Source organism: Myotis lucifugus, unplaced genomic scaffold, assembly GCF_000147115.1.
Source record: "Myotis lucifugus unplaced genomic scaffold, Myoluc2.0 scaffold_236, whole genome shotgun sequence".
Classification (NCBI taxonomy): domain Eukaryota; kingdom Metazoa; phylum Chordata; class Mammalia; order Chiroptera; family Vespertilionidae; genus Myotis; species Myotis lucifugus.
This window is the reverse complement of record NW_005871284.1, coordinates 1032146-1045454: the sequence shown is the minus strand read 5'-3', so window position 1 is coordinate 1045454 and position 13309 is coordinate 1032146. Positions and strand designations below refer to the sequence as shown.

General features: G+C 38.4%; 1 protein-coding gene across 9 annotated transcripts in view; it reads right to left on the bottom strand.

Moving 5' to 3' along the window:
- The window catches only part of DLG2 (discs large MAGUK scaffold protein 2), a 1152012-nt gene that overhangs the window by 182514 nt on the left and 956189 nt on the right, over positions 1 to 13309 (bottom strand). Inside the window, exon 1 of one of the 9 annotated variants that reach the window (XM_023762201.1) lies at positions 11227 to 11392. The exons of the other annotated variants lie outside the window; for them this stretch is intronic. The gene's annotated coding sequence lies outside the window, so the exon portion shown is untranslated. Of the gene's footprint in view, positions 1 to 11226; positions 11393 to 13309 lie in introns of those variants that run through there. 9 annotated transcript variants of the gene reach the window in all.

Genomic DNA, 13309 nt, shown 5'->3' with positions numbered 1-13309 from the left:
CTCCCTATAAATTAGAAAGGTACATTAATTCCCAAGGCAAGCTATCCATTAAATATATATGAGACCCAGCAAGATACCCTGTTAAAAATGTACATTGTGTCTGCATTATCAGTGTGTGGTCCACAGGCCAAGCTTGCAAAGTATTGAGAAAGTGAATAAGTGAATATATGTTCCCTGGTTTTGTTTGGTCAAAAGTTCTTTTGCTGATAGGTTGCATGCTCTGACTCAGTGGTCACTTGGGTCATCAACTACTTGTGTGTTGGTAATTCCATTAAAATGTTCATAGCGGCACAATTTACCATAGCTAAGATTTGGAAACAGCCTAAGTGCCCATCAGCAGATGAGTGGATTTAAAAACTGTGGTACATCTACACAATGGAATACTATGCTGCAGTAAAAAAGAAGGAATTCTCACCATTTGCAATAGCATGGATGGAACTGGAGAGCATTATGCTAAGCGAAATAAGCCAGTCAGAGAAAGATAAATATCACATGATCTCATTCATTTGTGGAATATAACAAACCACATAAACTGATGAACAAAAACAGATCCAGAGATAGAGAAGCATTGATCAGACCATCAAATCTCAGAGGGAAGGTAGGGGAGGGTGGGGGTAAGGGAGAGAGATCAACCAAAGGACTTGTTTGCATACATATATGCCTAACCAATGGACACAGACACCAGGGGGATGAGGGTATAAGTCGGGCGGGGGGGGGATAATGGGGGGGTAAGGACACATATGTAATACCTTAATCAATAAAGAGAAAAAAGAAAAAAAATGAATGAAAATGTCTGTATCCTTCCCATTGTTCAGCACAGTAACAATGTCACCTAGGCTGCTAATTTTCTTTGAGAAACCTCAGTGATCAAGAGAATTGTAATTCTGAGGCAGATAGAGATAAGAACCCATCCCTACTTTCTAAATGAAGGATTGAGGCACTGAAAACGATTAACCTACTTCTGTTGTGATGTAGTAGAAAAAGCATTGCACTGGGAATAGATCCGGGTTCTCATCCTGACAGCTGTCACTTCCGAGACCTGAAATCTCGGACAAGCTGTGACTGTGGCCTCAATATCCTCATCTATAAAATGGCAGTAGTGATATCTCCAGAGCTACTGCAAGGATGAGCTATTGTAGCACCTAGCACAGCATCTGCCCCATGGTGTGGACTCAGTGAGTGCAAATAGTATTGCCATCATTAATGGTGAGGGTCTGTCAATACCTAGGTTGTCATTCTGTAGGCTGGTCCATGTTAGTCCACAAGGCTCTCCAGTCCCAAACAGGCAGCAGTGGTTGGGTGGAGGAACACTTTAAAACATGTTTTGCACACTCATAATTGCGCTACCTAGAGAGATTATGTCATTGCAAAGAACATATTACAACTTTTGCTTGATGGTGTCTGGTGCCTTTGGGTGGGGAGAGTGGGAATGACTGGCAAAGAGTGGGTGGAGCAGAATCATCACACTTCAATTTCCCTAAGAGGACATCCAAGATTAGACTTGCTAGATGATTCTGGGGGTGGGTAGGTGAAGTTGGGTGCCTTCTGCAAGCCAAGAAGTAGTAGTTAACACATTGCACACCAGTAATTTTATTGCTAACTTTACCCAGTGGCCAGGTAAGTTTCTATTGAAAGTACAAAAAACGTTTTACAAAGTATCATACTTTAAAAAGATATTAGCTTGTAAGAACATGTAATAAATAACTTCAAAATGCAATGGGTATTTAATTTTAAGGCATGCCTTTAACATTTATGAAAAACCCTGTGTAACATGAAAACACAAGAATGCTCATGATCCGCCTGCAACATGTTAAAACTGTGGAAATGAATGAGGTCACAGATGATTTGGGATTAAATGAGGGAAAACTGAACCATACTTGACCTCAGAAAACTCACAGTACTAATCTCTAGCTTTGAGCTCGACACACAGTAGGTTCTCAATAAATATTTGTTGAATTAATAAATATCAGATTGAAAAGGATATCAATCTTCCTTAAAGTGCATGTGTCCCCCATTTCTCTTATGATGTAAACTCAACATATCTTTGAAAAGCTAACTGAAGTATGTGTACTTCCTGAAAATTTTGTCTCTCAGTTTGAAAAAGTCCTCTTCTGAAAGTCCATCCATCAACACTAATATTTATGAGAGTTCCCATCCTACTCACATAGCCTAAGCTCCAAGAAGACTTTAAGGACAGAAAACATGTTTTTTGCATGGCTGAAAATCCTTCTGTCCACTAAGATCGCCGCATGCTTGCTACACCAAGCTCTCAATAAGCAGAAACTAAGTGCTTCATTAATCAAACAGTTTTAAAATATTGCCAGAAAAGTAAGAAATATATAGAATGCTTTAGAACCTTAGAAGTGAGGGAAAATAAAATGTGTGCACAGAGGACTTAGGGCACCACAAGCGAGAAGGTGCTGAGCCAAGTTCTGAGTAAGAGCAGAACTGAAGTATGAGGGGGAATCTTGCATGAAGAGACTGGTAGAGTTGGTTCCAGGAGAGAAGAGATGGGCTCCTCTTCATTCCTTACTCATTGCTGGGTTTCCTTCTTATGTTAAGTACTAGGTTAGACAATTCAGGTACAACAACATGTAAGGCACAGTTTTTTCTCTCAAAGACTTTAAGCAACAGGAGAAAAACTAGGAATAGCTACAACATAGCACACAGTTTAGAGCAAGGAGAGTATAAGCAGGGGATATACTTTTTATAGATTAGATTAGCTGTTGGGTGCTCACTGCTAAGGATGACCTGAGGGATATGACAGATATCATGATTGGGGGCTACACAAGGTTGAAGCCAGGGCTTCAATCTCCTCTGTCAATCACAGCCAACCTATTAAAATACACAGAGAATGAAGTTCCTTCATTCCTTCTTCAACTAGATCTTAACACAATAATCTCATCCCAGCCCTGTTTGCCTGCGCGCAATAATCTCTTTCCAAATCTAGATATATACTGGAACTTGCCTGCGCAACCTGGGACGTATGGTTACCAGCCTTTTTATAATTAAAGCTGCATATATTTATTGGTGTAAATCAAGCATGTCAAACTCGAGGCCCAGGGGCCACATGCAGCCCACAACGAATATTTTTGCGGCCCAGCCCATATAACGGTATGTAAGAAACATTTTAATAAAAATTTTGTAACTTAATTTTTACAATATCCTGTTATACATAATTATTAATAATGAACTACAACGTTCGCTAATGACTGATGACTATAATCGTGTTGCCTTCATTTCCCTTACACGCCTTACATGCAGGTGCACCATTTCTCTCCACTAATACTAGCAGCAAATATTTTAGCAGCTGATTGCCACGTTATTAGTCTTGTATTGACTTTTTGGTGTGCGCAACAGGAAATATTTCGCTTCTGGAGAACAAGAAAAATAGGTTTACTTGTGTTATGCTTATTAATTTGTTCAGTTATTCAGTGTCTGATAAGTTAACTTCAAGAAAAATATTGATTTTTATTAAAGTGTTCTATTATTTTATGTTAAGGATTACTCATTTATTTCAGTCCTTTGTATTCGGCATGTCTCTATCGAAATAAACCTATGTTTCTATGAAAACTGAAGCTTTTGTTTTTTTGTGGCCCACAGAAACTTAAACCTTGTTTATTTGGCTCATGTTAGCCTTTGAGTTTGACATGCTTGGTGTAAATCAAGAGACTACAATATAGGAAAACATTAATAAAGGAGATTATTTCAAGAAAGAATTTCTTAAAATAAGCTTTTGTCTTTTGTCTACATTAAAGATTAGATAACCTTTCCTCAATTCATCTAATGAGTTTTCAAGTGCATTTTTCACTCATTTGCTCTTTGAAATAGAATTATTGCCATTTAAAGGTGATATTCAAAGTCTGTCCTAAGTACACTTATTACTGTCTAAGGATATGACATTCAGAAAAATGTGCTTTGCTGAATGATGGTGGACACCGAGCTAGTATGGTGTTGATACAGTCTCTAATTCATTTGTTTTCATTTCTGTCAATCCTGAAGTTTAGATTGAATTTTAGTTTCCTAGAGCCCAGCACATATCTTAAAAAGGACATTGTGGTCTTCACAAAAACTTATTATCAGAATATAGAGTTGACAGCATGGCAGGTGGTCCAAAATTACAACCAACTAATCCAAAATTTTTAGGATCCATGCTAGAGAAATTAGTGATGCTTTTTCCCTCTGTTTGGTTTAGGATTCATTATTAGACATGCTCAGAAATCAAAGTTAGAGGACAAACAAGTCTCCCACTCACTTCACTGTCCTGTGGGGAGATGAAGTTCAAAACCAGAATGATGAAGCTCAAGCTGAAGTCCATGGAACAAGATATTTAAATAGATAGCACTGGTCATATCTGGCATCACACATGTGGTGGGCATTGAAGCATGGTAGCATTTTCATAGAAAGAAGGTAGAGTAGAGGGCCTTCTGATGACACATTTATAGAAACATCCAATAGTCAACTTGTAAAAATGTAGGAATAGAAAATCCATTTCCAACCTTCCCTTTCTAGTCTCACCTACTTGTCTCTGAACTGCTAACACAATTTATTGGATAGGGACAAGAACCTATAGAGTCTCAGAATACACCTTGTTGTTTTATCTCTCTGTGCCTTTGTATAGACTGCTCACTCTACCTCAGATATTCTTGGTCCTTTAGTTCTTTAAAGTACTGTGGAGATATTGCTTTCAGAGAAACTTTCTCTAGTTCAGTGGTTCTCAATCTTCTGGCCTTTTAAATACAGTTCCTCATGTTGTGACCCAACCATAAAATTATTTTTGTTGCTTCTTCATAACTGTAATGTTGCTACTGTTATGAATCGTAATGTAAATATATGATTGGCAGGATGGTCTTAAGCGACCCCTGTGAAAGGGTCGTTCGACCGCCAAAGGGGTCGCGACCCACAGGTTGAGAACCGCTGCTCTAGTTCCTCTTAGTATAGGTAATCATTCCTTTCCCTGGGTTACCTCTCTATTTTGTTAACAATAATATAATTATTTTTATATCCTGATATTATAACTTAAATAATAAAATTGAAGTAAAATTGTGTACATACAGTATATTTGACTTTCTACAAGACTGAGAGCTTCTAAAGCTTAGGGACCTGTTTCACTCAGCACCAAATCTCTGATCCCTGGCAGAACTTACAAGACATGTTCGCTGAGTTTAATTAAATCTCCAGAAAGCCAACATTTCTTTTTCATTCCCTGTACAAATAAATTTCTGGCCCATCACCATGCTCTATTAGAATATTTTCCCAATTCCGAACTTGTATTAATTGACCTGCTTAGTTACTGAATGCCTCATAGAGCCAGGCAGGGTGTTAGGTCCTGGGAACAGAGTGGTGGGCAAACAGATGTGGCCCTTTGCCTCATGGACTCCTGCCTTTTGTTCAAACTCATTCAAATTATTCATTCATATTAACTCACCATAAAATAATATTCTTGCCTCTGGCAGTAGCTTTTCAATTCGGAAGGCCATGTATAAAGCAAATTGGTTTTATGCTTCAGTTGAGAAATCTATGAAGAAACATTCCATGCCACTGTGACCCTTGGGAAGTGTACTTGTTCTTCATGCATATATGTATGTGTATCCCTTTTGACATGTACATTTCTATGCCAGATGTATGCATATATTATAGATATGCAATGTGCAAGTAAGGTCCACAGAAGGCTACAACCCATTTATAAATAGAATGATTCCCTGGCCCTTCAAACTTAAACCCACTTAATTAAAAACAGAATATGATTTGTACCTTAACATAATGGCTTATGATTTTCAAGTTTAATGTTGGTCCTTTATTTCTCTTAACCCCATTGTGAAGGCCCCACGAGTATATGTAGGCCCTGACACTGAGAGAGAGACAAATAATCATTCCAACCTTGAAAATAAAGGAACAAAAAATGGTTACCAAGTAAATTTAAAAAGCTATCATATATTTCTCAGCACTCAGAATAGTGCTAAACAAAGTAAGCACTAAATGAATATCTTATGATTAACTGAGAAAAGGAATGAGAGAACAAATACTTGGAATTCTTCATTAAGGCAAGCCAATGGAAGAGTTTCAATAGGGAAAATGGCTTTAATAGGGAAAAACAGTTCAAAAGCAAGTCTTGATTCAAATGGTGAAAGAATTCTATGTAGATGATAAACACACACACACACACACACACACACACACACACACAAAGTTAAACCTTATAGCAATTCTTTAAATTTATTGGCCTCTCAACTCTCAGGGCAATGATGTACACTTTGGTGCATGTAATAGCCCATCTCCCTAACCCAACCAGCTTATCCTGCTGCTGAAGTCAGGAACCAGTTAACATCCAATCAATCTCGATGAAGATTAGAGATAAGACATTACCAATAGTCTTGTCAAAATCTGTATAACCTTCTTCAGCTTCTGTGCTTTTATCATTCCTGGGCTTGTCCTAAATATCACAAATACAGTGAATGCTTGGCGGTGTGGTGGGTGATTACACCCTTGGGAGAAGGTGAAAGCAGGAGGAAAGGTCATCGAACATTTACTGAGTGCCTACTCTTTTCAGGCCTGTGCTAGATTCTGGAAAACAACAATAATAAAACCACTCCCCTGAAGGCTCTGTAGCTGGACACTCAATACTGAATATTGGGAAGTGTGATAGGTCTTGGTATACATAGTCCTTAGTTGTTATTTAGTATCAGAAAGTATATCCATAACCACAGAAGGAAAGAAATCCCTTTGGGCTCTGTCACAAGCCCATCATTATGAAATTCTAAGTTTGCGTTGTCATAGATGAAAACATTTCATTTAAAACCTCCAGCAAATTCCATCTAATCTATGAAACAGGTTCTCCAGGGGATAAGGGGATACCATGCATGTTTTAACAAGTTCATCTCATTAGATTACTCCTGGGTGAGTAACTATCTAAGAATTCTGAGGGACAAATGGATTCCTTTTTATTGTTAACACATACATGCCCAAACACTTATTAGAGAAAAAAAATGTGGCAATATAAGTAACTTAATATTTCCAATAGGCATATACTACTAAGATGTGATCTGTTGAAAATCTTAAAACAATACAAATGAATCAGATTTTTGTTTGTCATGGCTACTTCAGCATAGTTTGGATCGAAGGCAAGAGCATTGACTAAATCACTTGGCAAAGTCCCCTCCAGTTCTTCCCATCCCCTACTTCTCGGAGCTGTAATTTTCATTGGTACAGAATAAACTTCTGCAAAGGACCGAAGGAGTGTTTATAAGACTGTAATACGGACATTGATGTTTTGTAAGTTTACATGCAAAAATTAGGTTCAGATACCATAATTTAACCAAAAGGTGTTTTTTAAATGCAAGGAATATGTGTGTGCGTTTTTATATTTTCCTCATCTCTATGACAACTACATAGGTTTGGAGCAATGCTGTCTTGCACTCATTACGGATATGGCCTCACAACCTGGCCCTCCGTGAACATTACATGCAAATGTGTGAATTATCTAGTTGTAATCAGGCTGCTGCATTCCTGGCCTTCAGTTATGAGGAAATCCTGTTTTGTACATAGAACATGAATTGAGATTTGTTTTTGAAGAATTAGACGGAAGTTAAAGAGATGAAGGGAAGCCCACTGCTTGAATCATGCTCTGTGATGTGGAACTTGGAGGTCTGTATCCACTCCCTTATTTTTTTGGTCTTATATCCAACATTACTGTGTCCCTCCTACGGGCCTGTCAATGGGAGGAAGAAAAATCTCTGTCCTTACTAATGACCTTCCTCTGGAGATGGTGTTAAGGAGACAGAAGGAAGCTAGACAGACAGGGGCTGAGACCATTGGGGAGCAGGAGGATAAAACCGGGGACCCCAAATGAGCGGGGAAGGAAGGGCACGCTAGAGAGACATGAGCTTTAAAACGTATGGATGTTGCTGAAACAGACAGCTTGCAGATAACACATCACAAGACAGTGAGGCATATAACCAATCCCAAGAATGTTATTAAGGCAGAATTCTTGGAAAAGACCAGTCAGGAGCTAGCAAGGCTGTATCCAACACCTAAATTAAAAGGCACACGCTTCCTCTTGTCCTCCTCCTTCTCCCCAGAATGCAATGGGTTCCTGATGTTCCTGTGGCTAGGGAGCACATCCCTGAGCCCACGTGGCTTAAAGCTATGTGCGACTCAACACAGGGACTAATAGACTTTAATTCGCATGGATGCTCTCAATAAACTTTGGTTCTGCTCACCGTTTTTGTTCATGACTTCATTCTTCGATTTTGTGAGACAATGTACTAGGACTCACACCCCACCTTTCAGGTTTAGTGTCACATAAAAAGAAAATTTGAAACATGCCCGATTATTTGGGATACAGTGAGGAGATGGAATGGAATCCTCTGGTGGGGAGGAGGCAAAAGGAATGTCTTCTAGGAAAATACAAAATAATAATAGTAATAATGCTTATTTATTTCTTAGTTAAGCTATACCCCTTCTCATTTTCCCTCTCCTGTATTATTTTGATGAAAATCATTTCATCTGTGAATGATAGTGTATATCTCTAAAAGAATCTATTTTTAACATTACCATAATACCATTATCACATCTAAAATATGACCAATAATCTGTCATCCAATATCCAGTTGGTATTCAAATTTCCAACTGCCTCATGCTCGTCATGAAATTTTTTTTCAGTTTGTTTGGATTTGAATGCAATAAGGTTAATGAGTTACAATTAGTTAATTTGCCTTTTAAGGGCCTCCCTCTGTCTTTTTTTCCTTCTTATTTGTTGAAGAAACCTGAATTTTAAAGGATGAGCGGCGGATAAGACAAAGGAGAAGGAGTAGGAAAAGAAATCCAGAAAAATGGGTAGACAGGAGTAAAAATATGCCAAGGCATTGAGGCCCCTTTTCTTTCCATAGACATAAAACTCTGTGATCATTCTTATTTTAGAAACACTGCTCAGTATACACTATCTCCTTACAATGCCCTTTTCCGCATATCTAGCTAATGTCTGTATCAACTTAAAGGTTCATCTCCATAAATTATTCCCCAAATTCTCAATCTCACATTGTCTCCATCTTCCCTTGAAGGATATATAATTTGGTATCTGTCAATTAACTATGCTAGATGCTGATTACACAAGGATAAATGAAATCAAATCTCTGCTCTCAAAAGACTCACTGGGAGGTATTTTGGCAAGAAAGGTAGTGATGCCATACGCTGGCCCATAAAGGTACGCTTTCCCATATAGTTTAGTCATAGCAAATACATGCTTATTTTTGTATAAGGCATAAGCTGGAAAGCAGAATTAGAAAAAGTTAGATTTAATACCAAATCATTAATAAATAGTCTTGCTTTTTCATTTTCCACTTAGAGATGGAAAGCAAGACTTTGTCAGTAGGCTAAACACTTTGGTCATGTGCTTTATTGCTTTTTGTAATGGTCCTATGTTATGCAAAGGTTATAAGAAGACTAACACTGGAAGATTAGATAATCAAATTATAATGAGTTTAGCTGGTTCCCTGTGGCTCACCTACATTTTATATTGCTATTGAAGCAACTGAAGGGAGGAATATAAAAATGTATTACCCAGTCATATTTTAAAATGATGCTCTCAATTGTGGAAGGCCCAAGAATACTCTCTCATTCACTTAAGGGCTGTCAATATTTCCTTGAGTTCGCTTTTGGCCATTGCAAGCAAAAAATACATCTTCATGTTCACTATGCCAGCACCTACAGTGTCTTGCACATAATGAGCAAGAGTGGATGACACATGGACTGTCCTGCCACTTCCTAACTGTGTGACCAAGCCTTATGTTTTTCTTTCTTCCCAATGCTGTTATGAGAGGTACACGAGATCCTGTGTGCAAGGCACTTTGCACACAGTGGCAGTAATAAATGGGAGATTTAGTTATTATTTTTAAATGCATTTTAAAAAATTGTACATTCTGCCCTTGTCCTTCATTATGTACTATCCAAATTGCTAATCAATCTTTCCAGACAATCTCAAATAATATCTCCTTTATTACTCTTAAAAAATTATACAGGGTCTCAAACAACTTAGCACCTAATGATACATTGCTTCTGAATCTGAATGTTATGAGCCATAAGTTTTTTTTAAAAAAAATAAGGTGGGTCTTACACAGAAGTGCTGTCAAAATATTTAACAACTTAGCTGTGACCGGCATTAACTCTTGATTTAATCTGTAAGCAGTTGGCTCTTTACTTGCTGGATCTTGGAGATGTGAAAAAGACCTGAGAAAGGGACTGTGGTTGGGAGGTGATGTGAATCAGCTCAGAGCCCAGGGTAGAAGCGATTTACCAACAAGAACTTAAGTACCATAGTCCCCCCTTATCCATAGGTTCACTTTCTGTGGTTTGTTACCTGTGGTTGATATTACCCGAGGTCAACCTCAGTCTGAAACTATTAAATGGGAAATTCCAGAAGTAAACAATTCATATGTTTTAAATCGTGCACCATTCTGGGAAGTGTGATGAAATCTCATGCTGTCCTGCTCCATTTCACTCTGACCCACCCAGGACGTGAATCATCCATTTGGTCATCATATCCACGCTGGATGCGCTACTCGCCTGTTAGTCACTCAGCAGCCTTTATCAGATTACCTGTCATGATATGCAGTGACTGTGTTCTCATAACCCTTATTTTAATTAATAATGGTCCCAAGTGCAAGAGTAGTGATGCTAGCAATTCAGAGATGTCAAAGAGAAGCCATAAAGTATAAGTATGTAAATATATATAAAAAAAACACATAGTATATATATAGGGTTTGGTACTACATGTAGTTTTAGAAATCCACTGGGGCTCTTGGAACATATCCCTCACAGATATGCGGGGAGGGTGCGGGGGGGAAGCTACTGTATTTCAATGGTTGAAGAGCCAGGAGTATTGTATGGAGCCTGAATATCAGTACTGGTCTCTTTGATACCTCTTTGGCATCTCCTATTTGTCAGGAACGCAAAACACTTGCTGATGAGATGAGAAATCCAGACAAACAATTGCTCTTATTTTTTCTCTCCTTGTATAAGGAAATCTCAAAACAACACAAAAAGGAGTTTATCTGGTTTGTGTTCTGAGGAAGTGACGTTTCGCCAGGGGATAATGGCACCTATAAATGGTGGGATGACATACGCGCTTACCCATCACCCTTCCACTATATTTAGCTGCTTCTTTCTCTGCACTGAAGAGCTGTCTAATTTGAAGAGGAAGAAACCAGTGCCTTGGGGAGCATTTCCTACCTGATGGCTGCAGCCTTGTCTCACTCAAGCAGGTTTTCTGGGTAAGCCAGAGGTTCCTTACTCGCACAGCTGGGCTGGAAACACTTGCCCATGCCTGGCTGCATGTTTTCTGAACAGATTTGCTGCCCCAGAAGCAAATGGCAAGAGGAAATATACTTTGATCCCGGTTATTACCATTACTGAGTGTTCTTTGAAAAGAAGCTAGACAAATGAGTACTTAGGAGTATGCTTATTAGGTACGTAGGTTGAGAACATTGTGACAAGCTTCATGAGTAAAAAAAAAAATGTATGATTGCATTTGACTGCCAGAAAATCATGAGCAGTATAAGCACACTCCCCGTAGAAAGTAAATAATAGTATTTTCATGTCCTCTTCTAGGCTGCAAAACTGGGAAAACAATCCAAAATACAGCTAATTAAATTGGGAGTCAGGAGTTTTAGTGAAAACTGTTATCAAGCCATCCAGGACAACAATATCCAGGAGGTATTTTACTTTCTCAATGGAAAGAAAAGGTGACTATTACCTAAGGCTAGGGACAGATAAATTACATAAACTGTGAATCACACAGACACCAAAGTCAGGTCTAATGTTTCTATGCAACAATGATATTTGGCTAAAAATATTTTATTCTAGTCTATTTCATTTCGAATATGATATACACTATACAACGGCAAGCACATCTAGTCAAAAGGACCCCTGTTTGTCTGATACCTCTTTTTTAGCATCATAAATTTTATGGCATAAAAATTCAACTAAATTTGAGGAATTAGGTACGTCATTAACCTTCTTGAACAAGTTTCATGAAAAGCAAAAATAAAGAGAGAGGAAAAGATGACACTGGTATGGTCTAGCTCTAAAATACTATAATTTTGAACCAGGGGGACAAAAATTTTAAGGTTATATTGAATTGACTCCCTATCTGTACTTTAAAAAATAAGACCATTGGCCCATGGTTTAGCTTGAAACCCAACTGCCATCATTCAAGAGCAGGTTTTGGTAAGACCGATAGGTTAGGCTTTCACTTAATTAATAGCAGATGGCTTTGTCTGGTAACCTTTGCAATAGTGCCAATGTAAAGATAGGCAGAGAGGTGAACCATTATCTGGTTAGTTTTTGTAACTGCAGAGAGCTTTTTTCTCTATTTCAAAACCTTTCCCTCTCTTATCTCTTGGCAAACCCCTACTCATCATGGAAGTCCATTTAAGGACATGCAGCATTAAATGCTTACCTTTTCTCCATTATATTATGGACTAACTCCTCTGGACATTTTTGTACATTATGCATTGTACCTATCAGAAGTTGAGGGTGGCTGTTGGATGCTGTGCAAGCCTCCATCACACCACCATCCCTTCCTAACAGCAACAGCTGCCAGGTTTTGTTTAGGAACTTATAAGGTCATGGAGAGGCTGTCTTTATTGTTTCAACTTCAGAATGTAGCTGGTGGCTCAGTTTTATAACCATGAGTAAGCTAGTCCAAAGTAGATTTTAGGGACCATTCTCAGGATCTCTTTCTGGTTGTATGTGACTAAGAAAACAAGTTGTCCAGGAGCCATTGACAACCATCCTGGAGCCATGAGGGCAGTTAGTCTTAGGGGGCAGCTAATACCAAGATAGACAAACCAAAGGAAAAAACAAACACTTTTCTTGACCACCTTGTGAGCTAAGGGGTCAGACCTCTTGAAATGGGCTTTACTGCTGTACTTTCAGGTTACAATCACCAATACATTCCCTTTGTTGAGCAAGTCGGCTTGAGTCATGTTTTCTGTTACTTGGAATAGAAAGCAACCTTAGCTGCTCCTGCTCTGGCCCAGCAGGAATCACACTGTGTTAGAATTGTGGGCTCATGCGTTCATTTCTCTTGGATTATAAACTCCTTGGGTTGTAGTACTATGATTTTTCATTTTTGTAATCTCAGGACCTAGCAGAACTTCTGGCACTCATCTATGCTTAATAAATGATTTGTAACAGACAAACAAACTAATATAAAATAAAACAAGCTAATCTGGACTGTTTAGACCACAAACATCTCTCCCAAGTATGCTTTATTGTTTGACTTGAATTTTCTTAAAGAATTTGATATCTA